General features: G+C 46.1%; 3 non-coding genes across 3 annotated transcripts; all 3 read right to left on the bottom strand.

Annotated features, from left to right (window-relative positions):
• Positions 1-3,989: 3,989 nt before the first annotated feature.
• Positions 3,990-4,062, bottom strand: trnav-aac (transfer RNA valine (anticodon AAC)). The gene has a single exon. It is a non-coding gene; the product is annotated as a tRNA-Val (tRNA).
• A 109-nt stretch (positions 4,063-4,171) lies between these two features.
• Positions 4,172-4,244, bottom strand: trnaf-gaa (transfer RNA phenylalanine (anticodon GAA)). The gene has a single exon. It is a non-coding gene; the product is annotated as a tRNA-Phe (tRNA).
• A 17,441-nt stretch (positions 4,245-21,685) lies between these two features.
• trnap-agg (transfer RNA proline (anticodon AGG)) lies at positions 21,686-21,757 on the bottom strand. Its single transcript has one exon. It is a non-coding gene; the product is annotated as a tRNA-Pro (tRNA).
• Positions 21,758-27,799: the final 6,042 nt, after the last annotated feature.

Genomic DNA, 27,799 nt, shown 5'->3' with positions numbered 1-27,799 from the left:
ATTAGAAAAACAGTCAGTGTTCCTGGATCTGTTATTGAGAACAACACCTGCACAAGAGCTGTGCAGGAAGAATAAAATGTGGTTTGTGATGAAGAGACTCTCTTTGGAAGAGCGGCGCTCTTCACAGGATATTTTTTTTTGTAAAGTTAATTTGTCTCCTTTGGGGAATTCAAAGGCGCTGACAGCTGTGACCTCGTGGTGCAAAGATAGCATGTCTGACTCCAAATCAGACGGCTGCATGTTCAAATCACGGCGAGGTCTGCTTTTAGTTTTTCAGGTTCTGCTCGTCCTGAACACGGAATTCAAACCATGTAGTTGAATTCTATCTGTACACCACATAGATAATCTAAACAAAATAGAGCCCTACTGGACATACAGTTAGGATCTCACACAGCGAATACCCTTGAACACAAGAGAGAAGGCACAGTTCACATCTGCGAAACATCACATCAGTCTTTAGAGACAGCTACATCAGAGAATGGAATCCCGGAAGTTTCAAATAACTTCTTTTAATACAGGTTCAAGCAAACCTGAAAGTTAGGGAGTTTCCGGACACTTTTGTTTTATTCAAAACTAATTTGAAAAAAAAAAACGCTATTGGACAAGGTACTTTTTGTAACGATTTGCTATTTCATGCTGGAAAACAAAGGAAACAGACCCAATGTTTGCTTTCAGGTGCGGTTCATTACATAATAGACATCTATTACTGAGGAGCTTGAATAAAATTTGCACGAGGCAAGTAGAAGTCGAACCTACAATCTTATGATCCAAAATCAGATGCGTTATTTATTAAACTGCTGGTATTTCACATAACCGGAATTCCCCCATAATGTATTCAGCGTCACTACTAGTAATATACCGCCCCGTCTAAGTCAAAGTGAGAAACGTGTTTTCTGATTTTTTATGAGTTTTACAATATTATCTCTTAAAATCAGACAAAGGGTTTATGTTTCGCACTGAAATTCCGATTGATTGAGAATTCAAAGAAAGACTGTTTTCTTCCACAACACCGTATAATTATTACATCCACCAGACTCTCCAACTTCTCCAGACCTTGCTGGGTGAGCATTTACTCCGATAAATTACGTCACGTATCATGTTAAATCACCTCTTCTCAACACAACATTTCCTGGTGCACGTTTTCTCTATGAAAAAAAAGACATTTTTCCCTTGCACGATTTCTCGTTTTTTTTATCAAAGCGTACAGAAATAAAAAAGAAGAAGAAATAGTGTTGCAAAAGAACTCTGTCGCTCTTGGGAGATGTCAAACGCATTGGACATGAAAAATGCCGGATAAAAGCCAGTTTCTCAGTGTCGGGGCTGCTACTGTATGTAAAAGAGGCAATTTGCTCTGAGAGCAGGTTCAGCGCTTTCTGAACGCAGATGTCTCAGAGCGGTGTGTCCAAGTGTAAAACACAGCAGTGTGGGTGCTGTATTTGAAATGCTATTGAGCCATGAAGATGACCCACCTGTCCCAGTGTATTACCTGTAGTGTTATCTTCAGAAAATCCTAAAAAATATAAAGAAAGGTTCCACAACCCAAAACAAAGCTGGGAAAAGTCAGAGGACCTGCTTAGTGTGCAAAACACTTGCAGCATTGTGGGTGCTGTGGTTTAAATGCTATTGGTTTGTGAACAGAATACCCCTATCCCAGTGCATTGTGCCACATTAAATAAAAGCACGAGAAAAAGAGATTCAGAACACAAAGCTGTGTCAGTGTTCTGTGTAAAACGTCGGTTTGAACATCATGGGAGCTGTTTTTAATAAGCTGCTGAGAAAAGAATATTTTAATCTTCCTGCTGTCAGTAGTATTGTGAATATAGTTGACCCTTACCTGAATGAAAACAGGATGTAAAGGAAGGGTTTCAGAAATTAAACAAAGCTTAATTCCCGTGCTTACAGTCTGGGTAATGGGAGACTGCGCTGTTCTGCTTCCTATGGTCATATACGGGTTTTTCACACGAAGCCATATTGAACAGTATTTCTCGGGTTGTGAACTTGTGCACACAGCGGTCCCCCGGGTTCCAGTTCGTGCGTAATTACGCATCGATGAAAAACCGGAGGTTTAATAAAAGATAATTAGCTCACTAATAGTTTGATGTAAAGGCTGTGGAAATATCCACAAGTCGTGGTCTTTAAAATGCTTTTGGTTTGAAGGCGTTCTGTGCTTCCATTGCGGAGATATGGACAAAAGAATATTCGTGCTTGGTCAAAAAAATGTCATAAAACCGAAGTAAAGGCTGAGAAATCATCCACAATGTATTTTATACACAAAGCAAGTGTTTTTGTAACTCTAAGAGATTTCGTGAAAGCGCTACAGGCGTGCCAAAATCGTTTTCGAACTTCAAGCTAACTTTACCCCGGTATGATGCTGGGGGTCGGAGAGAGCGATGTCTTCCTCATTAGTATAGGACCTGTCACCTGTCCCCACCTGTCACACGGGAGACCGGGGTACATCAGGATGCGCATTGAAGTGAAAGCAGGACTGCGACATGCACTGTGCAGATCCCGCCACACTAAGAGGTGAGTGGGTCTGTTCGATCACAGCGCTAGGTGCTAGGCGAACCGGGGACTTTTCGCGTGTGAGGCGAACTTGATAACCACTACACTACGGAAACGATGGTAAGACATGCCCAGCGGCCCAGCGCTGAGCTTCGCCAATGCGACTCAGCTGCTTCCAGTGCCTTTATTGGAGTGCGCTGATGGACCGTGCTCTCTCTCCAGAGACCAGCAAGCCTGTCATGGATGGAGCAGGAAAAGCAGCGCCACATTCTACAGCCCTCTCCACGCAATCGACAAAATCGGGCTACTGAAGTGGAGAAAATCGCCTCTCCAGAAAGTGCAAATATCATCTTGGAGACTATAAATCCTATTGCCGAAGGTCAAACCTGTCTACCAGAGTAACCCTCCATCCTCCTGCAGCGATGATCAGCTCGCCTCACACACGAGAAGTTTCGGCTGGAAACAAGCGCCCCCTCTTCTCGCACGTTTTGCACGTTCGAGTAGTTTTAATGCATCTCCTTCGTACACGGTGCTGATCTTTTGGAAAGCAGGAGGCAAAACTGACACGCACCCACCCGAGGGGTCGAACCCGGGCCACCTGGGTGAAAACCAGGAATCCTAACCCCTAGACCATAGGGGAGCACGCAACCCTGCTCTTCCGGGCATCATGCAAGCAAACTACATAAATATGAGAACACACGCAAGAGAGTTGTCACTCAGAGTGTCGAAGGGTCGATGTATACTGGGGCTCAGTTGAAATGCAACGTCAGGACTTTTACGAATTATGTCACACGAAGAGAGCACAGCCCTTTCCGCCCTGCCACGTGTGTCTCGGTAACTCGCTGTGATCGCATAGTGGTCAGTACTTTGCGTTGTGGCCGCAACAACCCCGGTTTGAATCCGGGTCACGGCAGAATAGGGGCGTCTGCTTTTACTACTTGCACGAATTAAGGCAAAAAAAAGCCAATCGATGTGAACGAACGGCGCTTTACAGAGGAGTACTGCCTGACTGGATCGTTGATGAACGACAGAGGCCACTCAGACCTCTTCTCAGTTTTCTTCAATGACTTACTAAGGATCTTCTTCACATTCACCCATGCAGGGGAAGCCAGTTACACCAAAGCAAACGCGGGAAAGTGCATTTCAAGCAGAGACCAGGAGGGACTTGTATACACCGAGAGTGGGCGGAGAATGGAACAATGCGCCCAGCCCTGTTGCTGGAGCCGATTCTTGATGAGATCTTGGGCTCACTAAGAGGCCCCCGCTGGATGCTAATCTTTCTGTTGTTCTTGCAGGTCCTGCGATGCTTTTCAGCCGACAGAGCTCGTGCTGGTCTGTTGGCACAGCCCAATTGCAAATGATCGGCTCCGCGTACAGAAGGAACGTGCGATTGGTACAAGAGTACACGAAGGCACCGGAAATACATTGGGAACAAATGACCGGTCGCTCAAGACCTCTGTGAAGTACAGGAGTGTGCAAAACGAGGCTGTTTCCACCCGGTCTCGAACCGGGGACCTTTCGCGTGTTAGGCGAACGTGATAGCCACTACACTACGGAAACCTGCAGGGACTGCTGCTGGTGTCTCCCTTGCGTTTCGGGCTGAGAAAGGGACGCGTCACTTTAGGCAGGGGGCGCTGGAGAGAGGAACAAAGGGCGCGATGAAACAAAATGCCGGAACCCAGGATCGAACCACAGACCTTTAGATCTTCAGTCTAACGCTCTCCCAACTGAGCTATTTCGGCAGTGCGGAGAGTCCACAACCACCTGCTCCAGCCTTCCTGTGTTGCGGCATTAGCGCACCAAGAGGAGCGGGAGAGTGTTGCAGGAACATCACTCAGAAGGAAAGCCACCCAGGTGCGCCCTCTGAGCTCTGTCCAGCGCATCTTCCTCGCATGGACTCCTGCCTGCGACGGGCAGGAAACAATTAGCAAGAACAGATCGACACCCCATGGGTGTCTTATGACCACACCTTAGGTTGTGAAAGGTGCAGGTGTGAGGGGTTGCCGGGCTACTTTGGAGCAGAGCTTGGGCGGAGGGGGGGCGGGAAAGCAGACAAAGAGGTGACACCTCAAGGTCTGCACGATCACAGCTCTCCGCCGCCCCAGGCTTCCGCTGGATAAGCTACTGGACACACCCGCCCCTCCTCACACAGACCGTGGAAAAGCCCCCAAATGGGAGGGCTCTCTCTTCCTCCCAGGAGCTCTTGGACACGACACACAGACAGGGCGCGGGGAGCCGCCGCCTGCAAACACGGCTCCAGGCAGGACTCCACTCCGCAGGAGCCGCAGAGCAGAGCAGAGGAGATGGGGGCAGCTTAGCTCCAGTGCAGAGACCTGAGCTGTTGTTGCTGCGGACGCTGTCTTTTCTGTTCTCGGGGTAGGACATCAGGAAGCACATTGAAGCGCTGCGACATGCACTGTACAGATCCCGCCACTACTGGGCCCGATTTCCCCGGATCGAAACCGGGCGGAAACAGGCCCGTTTCGTTTGTCGCCACGCACACTGTTTGGGGATTCGCCTAGCGCTGTGATTGAACAGACCCCCTCACCTCTTAGTGTGGCGGGATCTGCACAGTGGATGTCGCAGCGCATCCTGCTTTCACTTCAATGCATGTCCTGATGTACCCCCGTCTCCCGAATGACAGGTGGGGATACTTGCCACTATACTAACGAGGAAGACATCGCTCTCTGCTTAGTGTGCAAAACACTTACTTGCAGCATTGTGGGTGCTGTGGTTTAAATGCTATTGGTTTGTGAACAGAATACCCCTATCCCAGTGCATTGTGCCACATTAAATAAAAGCACGAGAAAAAGAGATTCAGAACGTAAAGCTGTGTCAGTGTTCTGTGTAAAAAATCGGTTTGAACATCATGGGAGCTGTTTTTAATAAGCTGCTGAGTAAAGAATATTTTAATCTTCCTGCTGTCAGTAGTATTGTGCATATAGTTGACTCTTACCTTGAATGAAAACAGGACGTAAAGGAAGGGTTTCAGAATTCAGACAAAGCTTTATTCCCGTGCTTACAGTCTGAGTAATTGGAGACTGCGCGATTCTGTTGCCTATGGTCATATACCGGTTTTTCGCATGAAGCCGTATTGAACAGTATTTCTCGCGTTGTGAGCTTGTGTATACAGCGGTCCCCCGGGTTCCAGTTAGTACGTAATTACCCATCGATAAAAAACTGGAGGTTTAAAAAAAGATAATTAGCTCACTGACACTTTGATGTAGAGGCTGTGGAAATATCCACATGTTGCGGTCTTTAAAATGCATTTGGTTTGAAGGCGTTCTGTGCTTCCGTTGCTTCCGTTGCGAAGATAGGGACAAAAGAATATTCGTGCTTGGTCAAAAAAATGTCATAAAACCGAAAAAGTTAAGGCTGAGAAAGCATTCACAATGTATTTTATACACAAAGCAAGTATTTTCGTGATTCTAAGAGGTTTTGTGTAAACGCTACAGGCGTTTCGAACTTCAAGCTAACTTTACCCCGGTCTGGTACCATAGGTCACGTAGCTTAAAATCCCAGTCATGTTTTTTTTTCCTATCTTGTGGTACATAACGTACCATTTCGGACTATCACAAAGGGCTTGATTTCGTTAAATGCATGTATTCTTTTCCTTTCTGGAAAACTTGTATTTCAAGAAATTCACACAGCTCGCGAGAAATGAAATTCAATAATTGATTATCAGTGCAGAAGAAATATTGCCAGCTGGCAAAAAATATTTTTTTTTTAACTGGAAAGTTGTGAGGTGAGACATGTCCCCACCATTCCATCTGTGTGGCTCGTTCGGTTGTTAACTGAAAGGTTGGTGGTTCGAGTCCACCCAGGGATGGGTTTCTTTTGCGATGTAAACGTTGTCTTCGCAAAGGTCGACTGGATTTCTCAGCGAAACCTTAACCATTTTAATATTTACAGGAAATGCGATTGCTTAACATGTGTCAGAATCACCGGGAAATGTCCAATTACTGTATGCCCAACATCGCAACTCCCCAGAAAACCAAATTCACCCAAGAAAAAATTGAGTCGTCATTTATACCCCCGTTGCATCCTCTGCTGAAATATTTTAAAAATACAATGCAGATTTGTTTAAGAACTTGCAAGCTTTGTTACATTAGCACCATGCATTTGGACTTCGATATTTTGACACATTTACCTTAATTTTAAACATAAATACTGTACAATCTATTGTAATTTTGTTGCACTATTAAAATATGTTAGCTGAGGATGCAAAGGGGTGAAAGGGAAAGGTCAGAGGGTGTAGTAACACCAAGGTTAGTGTTACAACCCCAAGTGTCTAGGGGAAAAGGGGTATAACATTTAGGATAATTCTTTTGGAAGCAGATGGGTTTTGGTGAGGGACTAGGAAGTATGATAACAAGGGTAAGGAACTAGAGTGGTGCCAAAGGAAAGAAAATAAACAAAAATGGAGCTGGCTAGGACAGTGAGGGAAAGCTAATCTGACTACAAAAGAAACCTCGAAACACACAGTCTTCGGCGTCTTCAACACCCTAGCTAACCTGCACTGACTACCCAAAACCATACAAGACAAACGGCACTCACCCGTACTAAACTAGTGTACTAATACAAAATCAACTAAGTGTGTAAGTGTACCCAACAACCTAAACTAACCTTATATACAAAAGTTCACACAAAAACACAAGTGAAGCAGGAAGACAAATAAGGGAAAACAAGAGTAATAAACAGGAGCAGAGTACAAAAGAACACAAAAGTTGAACATGTAACACTGGGGCAAGGTAATGACAAAACAAGGATGAACACACAAACAAACGAAAGTACAAAGAAACTAACAAAAAAAACAACAAAACAACAAAGCCGAAGCTATACGAAAATACACACACACAAAGCAAAACAAACCAACAAACGAAGCCGAAGCAATAACCAGGAGCGGAGCGATAACCAAAACCAAACGGGACGGAAGTCAAACAAAAGGCCTCTCCTTGCTGAAAACCTCCAGGTTATATACTGAATAAGATGTGTTCTGATTGGCTGAGAGCTAATTGATGATGACGTCATACTGAAAGTGTGGTGTAATGGTGGGCCAATGGGGAAGGGAGAACAATCAAGGGTCAACAGTGTGGACATAACAGAAAAAACACACACAGAACACACACTAGGACGTAACAGTTAGCATTGGTGGAGGTGATAAGGGTGTTGATGGTTTTTCTCTGTAGAGGATTTTGAGGTTTTTATCCTTCTCTGAAGTGAGAAACTGGAAGAATTGGGAGTTGAGGGATCTGATGAGGTAAGTTATGAAAGGAAGTTGATGTGGAGCTGTTAGCCGTAAAAACTTAATGTCTTTGATGTTGTCATCAGCGATAAACTGCATTCAGCAAAGATAAAAAGAAAATTATCTTTGCTTACTGCCCTGTCTTTCTCACACCTGAAGAAGGCTCCACAGCCGAAACATGATCTTATGAGGGAATCAGGGAAGGTAGGTGCGAGTGTGGACCCCCCTCGACTGGGTGCGAGACAGTTAGAGTGACGCTGTCATCAACAGCGCCAGCCCCCACTGCATCAGGCCCTCTCCCACTTAGGGTGAGAGTACAGGTCTGCGGGCACCCTCTGTTTAAGAAGGGAGTTCCTGTTCCGTCTCTATCACACTCGTACCAGGTGTCATCCCACTCAGACCCCCCGTCTCCATATGGTCACTGTGGGAATTGATCCCAATTATTTTCATTTCCTGCCTGTCTGTTGCCCCATGGGAGAGCAGGATATAACACATTAACTAGTGCAGTGCGACCAGGAACTAATTCTTCTTTTAGTTTCCAATTCTCCTGCGCTGCCTCTTTTCACTTTTGTTCATACTCTTTCGTAGCGAGTAAAGTATCTTTTCTTCCGGGTTTTTGTTTTCCCCGTAAACACACTTTTAAAAAGTCACATCCCAATTTCTTTTTTTTCCTCTCATGTATCTGCCACCACTGGTGCCGGCCGTGCACCAGGGTGGGAGCTACACCCTTGTGCTTTTGCCAATCAATACTTATATGCTTTCTTTACAGGCGTCTTCGCCCCAGACTCCCTCTGACAAACTCAACTTTTCGCATATTTTTCTCCTTTTTTTCTGTCAACTTACACTTTTCCGATATATAAACGGACCCTTCCACCACTTTCTCAAACCATCAGTTAGCACACATGTTCGGTCTCTTTTACTTTTGTTGTGTGTAAGGTAACACCTCATACAGTAAGGGGATGCTTTCACTTGAAAAACCTGTGCATTCCTGCACTCATTCAGCCAAGGGTGTCTGTTACCTCCAGATCTAAATGCCTCTCCAAGACTTTAGAGAGGACTTACACCGCACTGTTCACAGGTAAGGAACGAGACCTCGAAAACCCCCTTCCCTGATCAGTAATTCACCATCCCCAGAACGCCAGCATCGCTGCTTTTGCCCCGGGGTGGACTTACACACTGAGCTCAATCAGGGCGATTCTCGGGTCTCAACGTCCTTTAAATCCTGCTACTTAATGCTTTGCTCTTTTATTATGAGGTGTGTTTATGTTAGTGTCGTGCGTGTGTATATGTATTTCACAAACAAGGAAAACACCAAAAACATACATATATATCTCCTACTTCTGTTTCCTTTAAAACAAAAAAAAACACGCCACGCCAATCTGTGCACGATCAAGGCATAGCTAATCTCAGGACCCCGGGCGCAATTAAGGCCCACACCAATCCTGGATTATACGTGCATTTAAAGCACCACTCAGCTCCAGAACCCCGGGCGCAATTAAGGCCCACACCGATCCTGAGCCTCAGAACTCCGGGCGCAATTAAGACCCACACCAGTCCTGAACTACGTGCATTTAATGCACCACTTGCTCTAGAACCCCGGGTGCAATTAAGGCCCACACCGATCCTGAGCCTCAGAACTCCGGGCGCAATTAAGGCCCACACCAGTCCTGAACTTCGCGGTAAAGGTCCAAAACCCGTTCAAAAACTCCACGCGCAATTAAGGCATACACCAGCTTCGAACGCCTGTACACAATACCGCGGACCGCCTGCCAGACCAAATTCTGGGCTTACAGCAAACAACCCATTACATACACCGGTGTCTTCCCCGGGCCAGAGGAATACAGGAACTCACGTTTACTCCGTCATCTCGGCGATTCTCGCAGGGAGCAGAGACTTCCCAATCGGTCAGAGAGAGTCGGGACTTTTTTTTAAAAAGAGGAGTCCTTACCTCTTAGTAATGTGAGCGCTGACCGTCTCTCCTGCTGATGGGAAGTTCTGCGCCTTCTGGAGCATCCGCCGACTATGCCAAATTTGTTGTAACAGAAGGAATAAGGTTCTTGATCCCGAGATGAAGTAAAACAGATGAGTTTATTGCATGCAACGAACAATAAAGCCGAAGTCTTGTTTCCCGCAAGAAACAACAAAACCGAAGAATTGTTCGATGTGCCGGTACAAACTTTTAGGTTATATAGTCCTTGCTTGCTGCTTCAGACGTCATTCGACGTTATGGTAAGGGGGGGGGGGGGGGTCATGGTATTTGGCCAAATGGTCAGTTTAAGATTATGCCCCCAGGGGGTTACTTGCTCGCATCTGGAATCCTTATCGGTTAACCCCCTTTCCTGCCATAAACCCCTGTTGCTTAGAAGTCTAATTTTCAGGCAGAACTGACTTAAGTTATTAACCCTTTTAACATCTTGTCTCTTACTTCAACGTATATTAGAATTTCATTCTAGACCCATTACGGACCACATTTATATGTCTAAGGTATGCATTTAATCAACGTATATTCAGTACATCTTTAGCCCACTGGGGAGACACTACAACAGGTAACACCCCGTGCAAAAAATCATGAGCATCTGTAAAAGCTCTCTACCTGCCCTCTCTTAACAGAGATGTGACGAGGGTCTAAAGGGACATTTTGAGCCGTAGAAACATTTTAGCATTCTGTACTTTCCTGTGCAGTCAGGCCAATTCCACTTCAACTGCGCGCGGCAACGGAGATCGTTTTGAAAACAACGAGAGTAAAGGGACACTGCATATCTGCAGAACATCACATCCGAGTTTCAGTACAGTAACATCAGAGATTGGAAGCTAGGGAGTTTCAGGTCTGTTTTTTTTATTATAGGTTCATGAAAGTCATACCTTTGCAATAAATATTTCAGAATCCCAGTCAAATCCAGTACAGTTGCTGCACAGATCTGCATTCTACAATAAGAAAACTGTCCGTTTAATCAAACACGCTGCATAAAGCATTTTTAAAACAGGAGATATTGTTTTGGAATGCATCTTTCTATAAAAATAAAATGATTTGAAGGGCGCTATAAGCAGAGGTGTGAAAGCCTGCTCTGCAGAAGAACTATATAATAAGTCGAGATTTCACCTCGTGAGAGAAAGCATCTCAGAAAACGAAGTTGCAGTCGCTTCCATGCGTCATAACACCACTAGGTCAGACAACAAGAGCTGAAGAGCAGCTGTCGAGAGTGACGCGGCCGAGCTCTCTAAGGAGCTGGATTAAAGCTCCAGTCTCTTTGGGGGCATCTGTTGGAATCACACTGCTGCTGCATATCTGCTTGCTAAAAATCCTTGAAGTTGTGGTAGCCGAGTGGTAAGGTGTTGGTTTTATAAACTGAAGTTTGTGGGTTCAAGCCCCACCTGTGCCTGTTTCATTTGTCACCACTTTCCTTCAGTTTCAAAGTCTTAAAAAAATTCGCAATGTAGGAGTCTCTATAGTAAGAAGAACATAGCTGTCGCCAGTAATTAGTGTTCTTGCATATTCTGACAAATTGTGTTTGTCCAGTCGTATCAATCGTCCTAAAATTACGGAAAATCGGATGCAACTGGTGCATTAAGCATACATTTCATCAGGATAGTCGTATGGTTTAAAATAACAAATTCATAGGTTCGTGTCTTTTAAGCTTTGTGTTCCGCTCTCCAAATAGAGGCTTGGGTTCAAAGCCCACTCCCGACAGTTTTACCCTGTCTTACACTGTTCCAGTCCTCTTGTGCTCGCTGACAATCACAATAGGAGGAAAACGGAGAAACTGCTTAGCAAGAACATAACGGACAGAAAAAAGCTTCGTAAACACGTGAATGTGATTAGCAGCAGTAAGGTATGCCTTCAAATGTTGAAGCCTGAATTATAAAAGCAGCAGAAGAAAGGTGCAGCACAATGCAATTTGTGAGAATTCGCAGGTTTTTATGCTGCTTGGACTTCTTTCAAGCCTACGAAGGGAGTCACCCCTTTTCATTTTCATTTTCAAACTTCAAAACTGAATAACAAAAAGGTTTCATGTAAGACAGCATTCCGTTGGAAATACCGGTTCCACGATGTATTCGGTGAACCTGAACGAAATATTTTAGTGCCTGCTCAAATGCGAGGAATTAAAAAAAAACCTGGAAAATCGACTAAATGTCATAAATTTAAAGCGTGTAGTCTGCATGAACAGAGCAACACAGCAGTCTGTAAAAACGAAGCCACAAGTCCTCTTTTATCTCGGGCAGTGCATTCCAATAAGATGGCTCTGCAGAAGACATGAGAAATGCTGAACTCGTTGTTGCCATTATTGCTACTCCTGCTACTGTAGTTTTAAGTTCTAATCAGCGGGCATGTACAGTTGTACAGGGGCTAGACTACTTTGCACCGTCAAAATTCCATTATTCGAATTTAAGGTTTTATTAATAACAGCATTAACTATACAATGCGTGCTCAAAAACCGCTACCCATTAGCTTAAAAAGCAGCCATTTTTTAACAAAGTGTGGTATTCGAACAGTAAACGCTGAAGTATTTAATACTTACTTGTGAGCAGATCTTCCTTGATTCAGAAACACTCTTGCTCGCCCGATGCTTTCAGAGCAATATCTGAAATGAGGCTCAAAATGGAACGAAAGCTGAATCAGGCAAAGGTCACAAGGCACTCGGGATCACTGTACACTATCACATCCTGCTTGCACTGTCCAACTAAAAGCTTAGAAGGATCAGAAAGGACACAAACAACCCTTGAATCCACAATCTTGAACTTAAGGGTCACCAGCTCTCCACTATTACAACAGAAATATTACTAGCGTTGATTCAACATAGTATAGTAGGCTGAGACTTTGAATGCAATGGGATGGTGGCCAAGAGCTAAGTTGTCGGTCTTCTAAACCTACTGTGCCTTCCTTATTCACCGCCATGTTATTTTATCTAGCTCGACAAGTAACTTGCAAAACGTCTCTACTTGTTACTCTGTCTCAAAATTGTAGTGCAAAGTTATCTGTTACAGCCTTAACAGAATGCAAAAATCAAATATATGGGATTTGTTAAGAACTTTATTGTCTTTTCACAAATTAATACAGAATAATACAAAGAAGACATGTTATAGTCTTATATTGAAACCATGAAGCCTATGCACACATTCACAAGAGATTACAATAGAAAAATGCATTTGCTCCGGAAAATTAGATCACGTATGATGTTAAATAATTTCTTAAAATCACACTAAATTGCGATCTTGAAACCAAAATTAGAAATATTGAAAACAACCTTTGTCCCCCAGGAAGAAAAGCTGTTTTACACTGATGGGACCCGGTTTTAGGTAATCAAGATTGGCAAGACAACTGTGCCCTAGCAAAGGAAAATGTTACACAAACTTTGGAAAGCACACTCTGAATCCATCCGTATATTTGATTTCCAAGATCCGTTCAAGGCAACTTGGCTCTTCACAAGCAAATCATTTCAGAGGAGAAATTCAGTTTAGTCAACTACTGGTGCATTCAGCACACCTTTTCCTCTCACTTGTCAGGATGGCCGAGTGGTCTAAGGTGCCAAGCTCAAGGTTGTGTGTCTTTCTAGCTGGCTTGGGTGTTCTGGTCTCCAAATGGAGGGGTGGGTTCAACTCCCACTCCTGACAGCTTCTGTTTTTACCTCTCTTGAATTGTTCCAGTGCTTGCTGACAGTGAATGACTGTAAAAGCAGCAGAAGTAAGCAAGCAACTCATTGCAATTTGCAGAGTATTGTGCACTGTTAAAATCCATGGGTTTTCATACTTTTTGGAATTCGTAGCTCAAGAAGTGACTCCTGTTTCATTTTCTATTCATCAACTCGATTTGCATTCTGCCCCTCACACCTCACAACAGAATAACAAACGGCTTCATAAGCCAAAGGATTCCCATGCAGATACAGTTTGCACTACTGTATGTATTAGGTAACCCAAATGAAATATTTTAGTGTTGTCTCAAATATAAGGAATTTCATGAAACTTCAGAATGGAACGCTTGCAGAAAATGCCAGCAATTCAAAGCGTGTAGGCAGCATGAACAGACCAAGGCAGCTCTAAGTTACAGCGATCTGAAGCCACAATTCCTTATTGTGCTCAGCAGTGCTTTCCGAGTCGACGGCTCTGCATAAGAAATGAGAAATGCTGGACTCCAAATACGATCTTGCCATTCCCAGTGGGCAAAAGACGTATAATTTCTAATCTATTAAACGCATACCTTAGACGTTTAAATGTGGTCGGCAAATCATCTTGAATGAAATTCTAATATACGCCTATTGTTATACGTCAATTATACATCTATGATTAGATGTTCATTATACGTATATGGTTAGAGGTCTATTATACGGATAACTTTAGAGGTCTATTATACGTATATGGTTAGAGGTCCATTATACGGATAACTTTAAAGTTTTATTATAAAATATTTTTATTTCTTGTCCAGAGTGAACAGAAGGAATCTTCATATGGGCTTCTGTGTTCGGTGGGCACTGTTTGAGCACAGTCTGCCTCTTGGCCCCCCTTTCCTTCCGTACAGCAGGCTTAGGAGCCTTGTTTCCACACTTTGCCTTTCTGGTGATCCACCAAAGGTTCCTCTCTGAGTCGCATGCCCTTTTTTTTTCTGCCCATTTGAACTGTGTAAGACATCTCCCATGGCAGTCTTGAGGTAAAAGCTCTTGCTTTTCCTCTCTGTTTTACTGCCTGCTCTGTGACTTCAGGGGTGGAGTTAGCACTCACTTGGGAGTGGCTGACCTCATCCAGGCAGGAACCCTTCCGCTCAATCAGATAGACTGAGGGAGGGAGAGGGGGCGGGTTTCCGCCTCCTCCAGTGGAGAGTATCAGCTCATTCACACTTCCGGCAGCCTTGGGGAGCGGTTGTCCCTGTCCTAATAAAACTTGTTCAAGCCTGGCCAGGCGGGCGGCTACTGAATCCTTTTGTTCAGCCTTTTCTAGCTCTTTCCCTCCCCCCGTGTTCTCATGGCATTTAGGACACTGGGTGCGGACCTGTTTGCCTGCTTTGGAACGGGGCTTAGCCAGCTCAGGAGCCTCTGATGGCGAACACAGTCCCTTTAACAGCTTTTTGCTTGGAATGACTTTGGACATCATATTCCAAGGCTTTCTGCGCGAATCTTCTAATATCAGTCATTTTCATAGTATGTGCATCTGTATGCATTACTATCATCTTTCTGACTGATGGATGGAGATTTGCAATGAATAAACCCTTGAAATTTGTTTTCTCCTCACAACCCTCATCATTTCGCCCTGCAAAATAATTTCATCTAAGTCTCTCGTAATATTCCCGAGGGGACTCGGCTCTCTCATGCTTAATGATAAGGGCGGAGGCTACGGCAGCAGTTGGGTCAATAAATGCACTGTATTCTTGGACAAGTGCTTGACACAGCTCCTCAAAATGATTACAGACTTCTTTCATCTGCCTAGCCATCCACTCATGTACGGCTCTGCTGGTAGTTTTCCTGACCAGAAACACTTTCTCCTGTTCTGTGGCATTTGGCAGGTACTGCAGGGTATACCTGAGGTCCTGAATATAACTCTCGATATAACTCTCGATATTATTCTCTGACACTGTAGGGTCAAATCTCTCTATGTCCTTCGCTAGCTCTCTCAGAGAATGGTGGTTTATTCTTCTAGCTTCTCCGCTGATGGAGATATGGAGGAGATCATGGTCTGACTTGTCTAGACCTGCTAGAGAGAGGACATAATAGCGACTCGAATTCAGACCTTTAAGCAACCATCATTAAACTTAAAGAGTATTACTTTTAAGTATGAAATCACAGACACCCGAGGACCCAGAGGAGCCTGAGGGGAAGCGCCCGGTTGCCCTGCAGTGGCCACAAGACACCCTGCCAGGTGAGGGAGCCTCTTCAATACTCGGGCAGGCACCGTTGGCAGAGACTGAGGAAGGGGAGTTGGATATGGTCATGGGAGGAGAGGTACGGGAAGTGGTGGAAGAACGAATGGAGGATGGGTGTCTTGAGATGGATGGGGCAGGGACGGAGGAGGGGGAATTACAGAGCATGGAGATGGAGGGGGAAGGGGAGGTGGTGGAGATGGATGGGGTGGAGAGGGAGGACAGGGAGGAGGGGGAGGGGAGTGGGCGAGCCGTGGTACAACCGCCTGGGCCCTCGAAGGCCGGGATCCAGTGGCACCACGTCAGGCCTCAGCCCAACCTCTAGCCCAGTTCAAGAGTTGTCCGCAGACCCATCCCTGATGTCTCTGCGGTGGCGGAGACAGGAGGTGGGGGTGAAGCGGCAAGTGTTGGCAATGAGAATGTGGCAGAAAGGGCGGGGAAACTGTTGTGCGGGCCGGAGAATTAACTCCACTCTTTCCCGGCCATATGCATGATGGCAACTTTCGCCTCTTTAAATGCCAACGGGCTGAGGGACGGAGCGAAGCTGGGGGCAGTGTTAGCTCTGCTGGGGCGGACAGATGTTGTCTGCCTCCAGGAGACCTTCTGGGACGAGGAGTGTGTCCGGAAGGTGCGAGCACAGTGGGACTGGGAGCTGTTTTACAGCAACGCCTCCGGCCTGTGCAGGAGGGGGGTGGCCGTGCTGGTGAGTAGGGGAGTGTACGAGAGCGTAAGGCTCCTGCACCACGACATGGGCGGCCGGCTCCTGCAGGTCTGTCTCGGGTTTCTGGGACAGTCCGTGCTGCTGAGCAACATCTACGCCCCCAATGAGGAAACTGAGCGGCTCGCCTTCTTCAAGCAGCCAGGGCTGGTCGTCTGAGATTTTAACTGTGCACTGAGTGCGCTCGATGTCGCGGTTGGGATGACCTTTAAGAGCAGCGCTGCTCGCAGCTTCCTGGAGCGCAGTGCGGAGCCTCAAGGGTTCGTGGATGCGTGGTGTCAGGCTTATGGTGCGCGGAGGGACTTTTTTCGGCGGCAGGTCATTGAAGGTGTCTTGAGACAGAGCTGGATCGACCTGTTGCTGGGGCACATGAGTCTCTTCCCATGCCTGAGCCGGATGCGCTATGTGTTCACGACCCTGAGCGACCATGCTGTGCTTCACTTCTCAGTAGCAGGGGCACAGGAGGACCAGGGCCCCGGCCTCTGGTGCTTTAATAACGCGCTCCTGGAGGAGGCTTCATTCTGTCAGGGCATAGAAGACCTAATCCGGCAGCAGCTGCAGTGTCCCCTGTATAGGTCAGAAAAGCTGGTCAGGTGAGATAATCTCAAGTACGGCATCAAAGAGTTCAGTATCTCGTATGGCCTGTCCCAGGGGCAGGAGAAGGCCAGGCGGGAGAGAGAGCTTCGGGCTCGGATCGCCTCAGAGCTCCTGGCAGATCACGGCGGGGGCTGCGAGCTCTTGCTGGAGCTGAGGGGTGAGCTGCAAGCCCTGGAGGAGGAGAAGTGGACAGGAGCCAGGGTGCGCAGCAGAGCCCAGTATTTTGCCAAGGGTGAGAAGAGCACGAGGTTCTTCTTCGGCCTGGAGCAGGAGAGGCAGCGCAGCTCCTTCATCAAGGAGCTGGTTGGAGAGGATGGTGTGCGGCTCTCTACCCCCGAGGCCGTTAGGAATGAGGTGATTTCTTTTTATAGCGCCTTGTTCTGGTCTGAAGGGGTGGATGAGCAGGAGACCCGGGCCATGCTGGCTGGGGTGAGTACCTGCCTGTCACAGAGCGATCGTGAGCTCTGTGACAGTGCGGTGAGCTTGGAGGAAGTGCTTGAAGCACTTCGGGGCTCGTCTCCTAACAAGAGCCCTGGGTGGGACGGGCTCTCCTCCAAGCTCTACAGACACTTTCAGCAGTCCCTGGGGCCCCTCCTTCTGGAGGTGTTCCAGGAGATTGCCAGGACCGGCGCTCTGACCCCATCTATGAGAAGGGGGGTGATCTCTCTTGTCTACAAAAAGCAGGGGGATCCCTCCCTTTTGAAAAACTTTCACCCGATCAGCCTGTTGAACACGGACTATAAGATCCTAACTTGTGTTCTCTCCCTCAGGGTCGGGAAGGTTCTGCCCAGGATCCTGTCGCCTTCGCAGACCTACTGCGTCAAGTGGAGAGACATCGCGAACACGGTGTGCTCCATCAGAGATGTTGTGGACCTTATGCGGGAGCAGCCGAGGGGTGGATACGTCCTGAAACTGGACCAGGAGAAGGCCTTCTACAGGGTGGAGCATTCCTTCCTGTTTGAGGTCTTGAAGAGCTTTGGCTTCGGCGAGGCCTTCATCTCCTGGGTGAGGCTCGTGTACAAGGGGATCGTGAGCTGTGTCAAGGTGAATGGTTCCCTCACGAGCTTCTTTCCAGTGACCTTGCCTGGGGGCACCGCCACCTCGTTGATCTACCAATATGCTGACGACACCAGACTGACGTTGGCAGAGGTGGCGGAGATCTCGGCCATTTTAGAGGTGGTGCAGGCCTACTGCGCTGCCTCGGGCGCCAAGGTAAACTTGGAGAAGTCTGAGGTCATGCCGGTGGGGAGGCCAGACCTTGCCCCGCTCCTCGGCTACCCTTTCAGGGTTGAGACGGGTCACCTGAAGGTCCTTGGCGTCTACATTAACGCTGATGAGCAGGCCACTGGGCTTCTCCTGTGGAAGGAGAAGCTCATTAAGATGAGGGCCAATTAAATCGGTGGAGACACAGGTCCCTGACCCTAAAGAGAAGGGTCCTGCTCGTTAACACACTGTGCCTGTCCCTCTTGTGGTACCCACTGTCTGTGATGCCTCTTCCTGAATGGGTAGAGAATGAGATTAGGCAACTGGTGGTGGGATTCGTGTGGGAGGGGAAGCCTCCGTGGGTCACTCATGACACCCTCATTGGGGAAATCTCCAGGGGTGGGCTGAAGCTGTGTGATGTAGGCCTGAAGCTGAAAAGCTTTAGGCTGAGAGTAGTGAAGAAGTTCCTTGACCTGGATAATGTCAGCATTTGGAAGATTGGTATGGCAAGCTACCTCGAGACTTGCAGGGGCTTGGGGCAGGAGACCCTCCTGGTGAGGCTGACTCCGGGGTTGATAAAACATCTGCCCTCCTTTTACAGGGAGGTCTTGCTGGCAAGGGGGTAGTTCATGTCCCAGCATGTCTCCTACACGCCGGAGACCCGGGCCCAGCTTCTGGAACAGCCTCTGTTCCTCAACCCCCTGCTGGTGTCTCGATGGAACAGGCAGCTCTACGAGGCTGGCATATCCAAGGTCAAGGATCTTCTTTATGAACTAAAGGACGGATTTCTGCCCACCCAGGCTATTGTCGACGCTGTGCGAGAGGTCGACGACGAGCTGCCTGTCAGTAAGATCCGTCAGGATTACGAGCAGCTCAAACTCGGTCTCCCGGACAGTTGGCTGGAGAAGCTCCATCTACAAGACGGGGCAGCAGGCCCGGCCTGGCCGGAGCTGAGGGTGAAGTGGGGGGACCGTGGGGTGGACCTCTTGGGGTGCACCACCAGCATGTTCTACAGGCTGATGGTGGCGAAACGCTTCAGAGTGCCGGTCTCAGAGGTGTTCTGGGGTAAGATCTTCCCCCAGCTTGAGCCAGGGCGTACTTGACGGATCTGCTGGATGGCCTGTTTCACTCTGTTTGAGGAGCTGTTCTTGACGGGGTGCCCTGGAAAGAGCTGTTCCTCTTTGGGTACCGCGGGTCTGAGGGTGGGTTAACGCCATTTTAGTGAACCTCCTCCTCAGCCTAACGAGGACAGATGTCTGGGAGAGGAGGAACCTCATGATGTACAATGGCCTGAAGCCAGACCTTGTCAGGCTGTACATTGCCAGGGTGAAGGACTGCTTGTCTCTCAGCCTGGCCTACTGCAGGGCTGAAAGGCGGATGGCCGACTTTCGCAGGATCTTCTTAAAAAATTACATCTTTGTGGACCTGCGGGAGGAAGGCCTGTACTTCCGGCTCTGAGATGGGGGTGTCTTTGAACAAAAGACACACACGGCTCCACCCCTGAATAGCATTGGCGAGTTGAATAGCATTCAATTCACATCGAATAGCATTGGCCCCTGAATAGCCCCTGAATAGCATTAGCGAAGCTCAGCACTGGGCCACTGGGCACAATTTCCCACCGTTTCCATAGTGTAGTGGTTATCACGTTAGCCTCACACGTGGAATGTCCCCCAGTTCAAAACAAAGCAGCTTTTTTTGTTGCCACGCACACTGTTTGGGGATTCGCCTAGCGCTGTGATCGAACAGACCCACTCACCACTTAGTGTGGCAGGATCTGCACAGTGCATGTCGCAGCGCTTTCTGCTTTCACTTCAATGTGCTTCTTGATGTCGAGTCGTGTGTTGTGCAGAGGCTCTGAAAGCGAGAGCAATGAAAAGGTGCACAGCGCTGTGAAAGAAAACACAGAGAAGTGAAAGGCAGTCCTTTCTCTAAGACCGGGGTAAAGTTAGCTTGAAGCTCGAAAACGATTTTGGCACGCCTGTAGTGCTTTCGCGAAATCTCTTAGAGTTACAAAAACACTTGCTTTGTGTATAAAATGCATTGTGAATGCTTTCTCAGCCTTCACTTTGTCATTTTTATGACTTTTTTTTACCACGCTCAAATATTGTTTTGTCCATATCTTCACAATGGAAGCACAGAACGTCTTTAAACCAAATGCATTTTAAAGACCACAACTTGTGAAAATTTCCACATTCTCTACATCAAACTTTCAGTGAGCTAATTTCGTTTTTTCATCGATGCGTAATTACGCACTAACTGGAACCCGGGGGACCGCTGTGTGCACATGTTCACAATGCGAGAAATACTGTTCAATCCGGCTTCATGCGAAAAACCCGTATATGACCTTAGGAAGCAGAACAGTGCAGTCTCCAATTACCCAGACTGTAAGATGACAAGATGAGTTGATGGAAAGAGCACAAAAGTTCAGCTCGTACAATAGGCAACAAAGGTCCCAGCATTGTCATCGCACTTGAAAGGACTGCCTTGCAGACCAAGGGCAGTGGGCGGTGCCCGGTAAGAGGGGCAGAAGCAGTAAGACATGAAGTAAGACATTGCTGTAGCAGGACGGAGGCTAACGGACATGTCAGAACAGTGAGGTTCAACGATCTCTCCAAAATATTGTGGTTGTAGTGGAAGAGATATGTTTTAAATTGTACATTGGTATTTCAAACTCTCTCTAGAATGTTATCCATTTCTATTTTATTTTGAAAGGAAGCAGTAAGTAATGCCGAGAAGCATGAAGCGAGGGGGATTACCTCAAATAATAGAGCGCTTGCTTAGCATGCGAGAGGTAGCAGGATCGATGCCCGCATCCTCCAGGTCTGAGTGTGGATCTCTGGGAGCCCGGTGCTCTCCTTTAGCCTCCGTGACTTCTGACAGGTGCTCCTCCGTTGCGGAGAGAATGTCCTTCAGTTGTCAAGCGTTGAAGGGCCATACCTCCTTCCCAACCTCAGTCTGCACTGAGTGCGTCTCCGGTACTTTCTCGTCCAATTTGTCAGCTTAGCAAGTGAAAAGTATATCCGAGTGAAAACAGTGCTGATAATGCGCTCACGAATTGTTAGAATACATGCTTTTGATCATTGATTGCTTAACAATCACATTCATTCGACTTGAGCCATCAAGCTCGTAGTTTTCCTTCAAATCTTGAAAGCTCTCAGTGAGAACATCATAGGCTGCAGGATGCCCCGTAACTTGAGTACTTCAACAGAAAGAAGAGCAGACAGCTCCACAAACATGCGAGACGCAGAGAGCGCAAAGCGAGCCGCACATGTTTCAGTGGCTGAGAGACGGCAGTTTTTGCTTCTGCATTTCCCAAGTAAGGACGCATGACAACAAGCGATCGCGGTGCTCATCTACGTCATAGTGGTGATGAGTTTTCAGTACGTGTTCTTTTGAACGAGCAATGAGGTTGCCGCCTTGGACAGCTGACTGCATGCTCTCATTGTGCCACGTGATGAGAATTCACCAGGCTCGTTCAGTCATTAGTCACATTCCATCGTTTGCCATAAGCAGACGCTGCGAAGTGATGTGGACATCAGTTCCCAGTCTTGTGGAAGAGGAGGAAGAGAGCACACGATGGCTCGTCTAGGAGTTGAACCTGGGACCTCTCGCACCCTAAACGAAAATCATACCACTAGACCAACAAGCCACGGCAACACTTTCCATTTCAATCTGTCAGCGAGCTTGAGGATGGGGGAGAGGCGTCATTTGCTCGTCCAATCAGACCTTCATCAATAAGTCAAGAAAGCCGCAATTACACTACTGCCTTGCAGACGAAGGGCAGTGAACTGTGCCCGGTAAGAGGGGAACAAGCGGCACTAGGTGACGCCGAGGCATAAGCCCCAGTGAGGGGGGTTGGCTTGTATGGTACAGCGCTTGCTTTGCATGTGGGAGGTAGCAGGATCAATTCCCACATCCTCCAGGTGTGTGCTTAGAGCTTGATGTGCCAAAAGGTGTCCTTTAGCCTGTGGTCACGCCTTGCATGGAAAGCATCGTGCAGCTGTCAAGCGTTTCGCAGCCACGCCCCCTTTTCATCTTCTCTCTGGCTTAAGCGTCTTCGCCACTCTCTCTTGACATTTCATGTCAACATGTCAGAAGTCCGAGTGACATTTTTAATGGCTGAGTGAGGGCACGATGCTGAAGCAGAGAGGCCACTTCAGCCACAGAGACTTGTGCTAGGTGAGATCCGAAAGACGGACTCGCAACAGAAACAGACCAAAAATGTATCGGTGAGATCAAAAGGCAAATGCAACATTCAGCAGAGGGCGTCTAAAGATAAGGGAACGGGCGACTGAAATCCATGTGAGGCAAACTTTCCGGTGTGTGTACTGCAGCTGGGCTTGTTGGCGTAATTGGTAGTGCATCAGTCTCGTCATCTGAAGGGCCTGAGTTTGATCCTCACACGGGGCAGGGCTGCTTCCTCTCTTGCTCTTTTCAAACACTTGCGGCAACTGTTCGCTCATAACCACGTCTCGAATGCGTGACCTTTACACGGGCGAGAAGCAACACCGCATCCCTTTTCTAAAGAACATTCACATTCAGAAATAAGTCAAGAAATTTGCCATTACTATCGCTCGCACTGCTGTCAGCCTGCCCATGTTGCAAAAGAAAGATTCACTCGGCGTCGACATGACAGAACAGCGATCACTTGAAAACAATGTTCCACACTCCGTAAGCAAGAACGTCAGTGTTTGCAGTCACGCGATATGCCGATAGTCAAAGGAGCGCAAAACACGAAGCGTCAAAAGACAAGATGAGTTGATGGAAAGAGCGTTGAATTGATGAGCACAAAGTTCAGCTCGTACAATAGGCAACGAAGGTCCCGGCGTTGTCATCACACTTGAAAGGACTGCCTTGCAGACTAAGGGCAGTGGGAGGTTGCTGTTTTGAGACGGAGGCATTGGGATGGTGGGCCGAGATCTATTCTTCTTAAGGAATTCTTCATCGTGAAAGATCGGTCCACAGGTCATCCAAAGAACTCAGGGAATCATGTGCTACTGAAGGGAGTGAAATGCTGAAACACATGACATGCCCCCTTGATCTCACATGCACAATTCTGCTGCAACATGCACAGCTACCGTCCACACCAGGCAGTGGGGCTTCAGCAGAATTTGCTACGCCACCTGCAATTACATATCCAGCTGCACACATATACATGGCCCTTCTGTCCTTTTCAGGATCTCAAAAAAAAGCATAGCGTGATTTTCCTGCCACCTGATTGACCTCATCTCCCTCAGAATGTGCCCCGCCACATTCATTGCTGTAGCAGGACGGAGGCTAACGGACATGTCAGAACAGTTAGGTTCAACGATCTCTCCAAAATATTGTGGTTGTAGTGGAAGAGATATGTTTTAAATTGTACATTGGTATTTCAAACTCTCTCTAGAATGTTATCCATTTCTATTTTATTTTGACAGGAACTGTTAAAAGGCTAATGACACTAGATGAAAAGAGAAGAAAGAAAACATAATGTTTCAGCCGTGGAGCCTTCTTCAGGTGTGAGGGCTCCACGGCTGAAATGTTGTGTTTTCTTTCTTTTCTTTTAAGCATGGAATAGACCTATTACTTGTTCCTTTGCAGCCTACACATGGTGACGCAGCTCCCCACCTGAACTGCTAATGATACTAGATGCCTGGTAGTTTGTGGTACTTGGTTATTGTCTTATGTTTGCTCAAGCTGCATATGTGTTGCAGCGGCGAGGCTTATTAATAAGAAAGAATTAAGTGTTCTGAGCCTTCCCAAATGAGGCCCCATCTCTGTTCATCTCTGTGGTGCAGCCACAGAGAAACTATTCATGAAGGCTGATTTAAGGTTTCCTTTGATAAGGGACAGCTCCCAAAGGGGGATGCACTTAGCTAAGCCTGGTCCATGATCCATGATCAATGGTCATCCATTGGCGCCTATCTGTCTAGGGAGTGCCAGATGGACATCTGGACTGCACTCCTAGGTGTCAGGAGTAAATGACTCATATCTCACATTGATCAACCAATCAGGGACTGGTAGGGCCGAGTAACCCACGTGGGACTCTGATGCCCATGGAACTTTCAGCCAATCAACGAGCTGAAGTTCCTCCAGGTAAAAACAGGAAACACAGAGAGCCTGTAGTAAGATTCAGGAGAATTCTGTGGACTTTTCTAAAGGGAATTCAAAGGAGAATTCCAGGGCAGGACAGCCAAGGAGCAGAAGGCTCCCAAGGGCAGGACATTCTCACAGCGCGCCTCCTGACCATCCTGAGACTCAGCCTGGACAACCACGGAACGGCCAGTGTGTCCGAGTGCCAAAACTTTACTTTGTTCTAAGAGTCTAGAGCGGAGGTTGCCAGAGAGTAACCAGAGGATCCACCCGAGGTTAGCACCAGTAGCAGGCCTCGTGAACAGGTCGGAACTGTGGACAGCTGAATCACTATTCAGAACTAGCGCTTCATCAGGAACGAACCGGTCTTCTTCCTGACTTGCTGGGACCCACAGTCATCTTTTCTCCTGTGCGCAAACTTTGCTAGTTAAAGCCAACACTAACTAGCCGGTCAGTGAGCATCAGCAGCACACCATCGCAAGCCGCACAGCACAGCCTGGCACCGAGCCAGAGAGCGCGGATTGGACAGCAACACCCTGCAACTGTTTCTTTGAGTCCGCAGGAGATCTGAATCCCCAGAGATTGGATGAGTATTCAACTTCACTGCATTACTGCTCGAGAATTCAATTGTTATCCGATCCAGTTGATATCAATTTAATTCCTAAGAGTTATGTACTTGTTTTGAGTATCTAATGTAGAAGTTATAACCAAGTTCATTTACGAAACGGTCTAAATGAATGATATATTGTACGTATGTCCTTTTGATATGTGTAACACTTTGTAACTGACTGAATATATACCTTTTGTATTCTGATAACCCTCTCAATAAGATCTGTTAGGTTTATATGCATATTCTATGTATTAATAAATGTATCCTCGTGTATTAGTACCTCTGTGTGTGCGTGGTTTGAGTTATGTCATATGGTTGGATTCTAAAGCCATCAAAAGAATCAATTTTGTGATTTACTGCTAAAATTAATAATTGTCCCAGTAAATGCCCAAACCCTACAGAACTGGTGCCTTCAGAGAGCACACTACAGTGTGATTGCATATTTTTGTGTATTTTCATATGTCAATATTTAATTCACTCACATTCCTGTATGCTTGGAAGGAAGGCAGATTGGATTTGGCACAGGACGCCTGCTCATATATGTTGATCTTTGTTGGGCTGGAAAAACAATGATAAAAAGTGTATGAAAAAAGCTCTCCCCAACATTTCCCTTCTCTTGGCCATGGTTACACTGCCCTTTCTTTCCGTCTTTTGTCCTTCTACAAAGATTCCAGGGCTCTTTATCCACCATAATATCAGAAGCCAAAAATAACCATCTAATGTGTAAACAGCATTTGTAATGTTGGTAGCTGGAAGAGGTTAAGTATGTTTGCAAGACCTAGTTGATTACACCACAGACTTACCTTGTTTTTTTTTTCTCTTTTAAAAGGCTGTGCTGGACTGTACCACTATCATAGAAGATTTTTTTCAAGACACATCGCAGTTCCATAGTAGAATTTATCAATAGTAGAATTCAATAGGACATTATTTATCAACATCTAACATTACCCAGTGTGAGACTCTGCCAGTAAACCTTAGAGCATTGAGTTCTCCATTGGTGAAGATGGCTTTCTGAAGTCATGAAATCCACTGCTGGGATGCCTGAGAGACAGTGATTGAATCCTGGCTGGAATTAGGCTCTCTGTTAGTGTTGATCTGTGGGAATTATGTGGTAAAAAGGGAAAACTCCTTTACTTTAGTCACTTTGAAAGTTCAAATGTACAGATCTTCAGAAACCCCAGTCTGAAGGATGAAGCAGGTTCTGCTCAAGGAGTTGCCTACGTTTTGCTCCATTCAATCCAAGCAGATAGTCCAACATTTGCCTTCTCTTGGCCATGATTACACTGCCCTTTCTTTCATCTTTGTACTTCTACAAAGATTTCAGGACTCTTAATCCACCATAATATCAGAAGCCAAAATTAACCTTCTAACATGTACAAATCATTTGCAATGAAAGGAGGTGGAAGGGTTTAAGAATGTTTGTAAGACCTGGTTGATTACCACACATACAGATGCAGCCATTCAAAATGCGCGGTAAAAACCCGCGGTACGGTAACCTACCCACAAGCCACCGCGGGGCACCGGAGGGTACCGCAGGGCAAGTGATTGGCTGGCCAAAATGACCGACAGGGGCACTCGTGGTGCATTGGTTGGTATTGCAAAGATTTAATCATTTAATGTCTTTACTGTGCACATTTTAATCCGCTTAGTTTTGAATATTTATATGGATTTTACCACTAAAGGGAAATTTTAGTAGCTGAGCATAAAAAGAAGAGGAGCATAACGCATCTGAAGGTCATAAACGATATTAATTTAGGAACATAAACATTACTGTATGTATGTAAACTGTACTGTGTATGGCTGGTCTTGGTAGTTTAAAGAAAAAATACACACCAGTCTTCCATTTCTCCCTAAACATTTTAAGCATGAAAGTTTTATGAAACGGTACCCAAATATGCGATTGCTGTATAGAATGAATTTTAATTAAAAAAAAAATATTTAACACGAACATTAAGCTGTTTACATCTTCCGCCTGAGAACAGTCACCCGTTGCTACCCAATGCAGAATGGTGATTGGCTGACACCATCTGACACCCCACTGATTGGAGAAAAAAGACGTGCTGGTTTGCTATACCAGGAAGAGGATTTCTTTCTATTCAAAACGTGTATTTTAAAAGTTTAAGAAGTAAAAACCTTACACAGATTTCTAAACTGATCAGGATCGTTATCTTTGTCTTATGCATAATAATGTTCATCGGTCTGTCCTGCAAATTAATAATAAACTTTATTTTATATAGCTTTTTAAACGAATAAGTAATTAGATTGCTCATAAACCTAACCACTTGCTTTTTCTTTTTATTTAGGCTCAGATTTCAACTATAGATCGTATTATTAATAACCATAATAACAACCAACCAACAAAAACAACCATATAAACATAATACCGACCAAAAACATAGATAACAACCACAATACAAAATCAAATATATCAAACCATTTTACACTCGCAAAGTCCTCCAATTATCAAACCTTCCTCCCATCCCAGTTTATCCTGTTTATCATAAACAAAATCCACCTCAATTTTCAACATAAAGCATTACACAAAATCAATACCTCAACACTCCATACTCAACAACGATAATTCACAAACAGCCAGAACATGTAACTACACATTCCCAAACATACCTAATTTCCATAGCCCCGCCCCTTATGCAAAACCAACATCCCTCCCCTGTTCTCTCTCTCCCCTGGCGGTTGTAATTGTTTTTATTTTCAAATAAATTTTAGCAAAGTCATGTATTTTAAAAATCTTAAGATTTTTCTATTTATGTCTTTATTTAGTGGTTTCATTAGTGACAAAGGCTAAACTTTCTTGGAAAAATGTCTTTTATGTAAACCATGTTTGCTATTAATTCATTCAGGGCTAAAATATGTTCATTGTCTTCTAATGAAAGAAGGGTTCCTTTCGCCGTAGTCGGGAGCCTAGCCTTTAACTAGTAAGTACTGTATTTACTGGGTTTTTGAGGGGGGGGGTGTCTTTCGCTGGAAATCTCGCCTCCTACTTTGAAA

Source organism: Lepisosteus oculatus, chromosome 14 (assembly GCF_040954835.1).
Source record: "Lepisosteus oculatus isolate fLepOcu1 chromosome 14, fLepOcu1.hap2, whole genome shotgun sequence".
Taxonomy (NCBI): Eukaryota; Metazoa; Chordata; class Actinopteri; order Semionotiformes; family Lepisosteidae; genus Lepisosteus; species Lepisosteus oculatus.
This window is presented reverse-complemented; position numbering and strand designations above follow the sequence as displayed.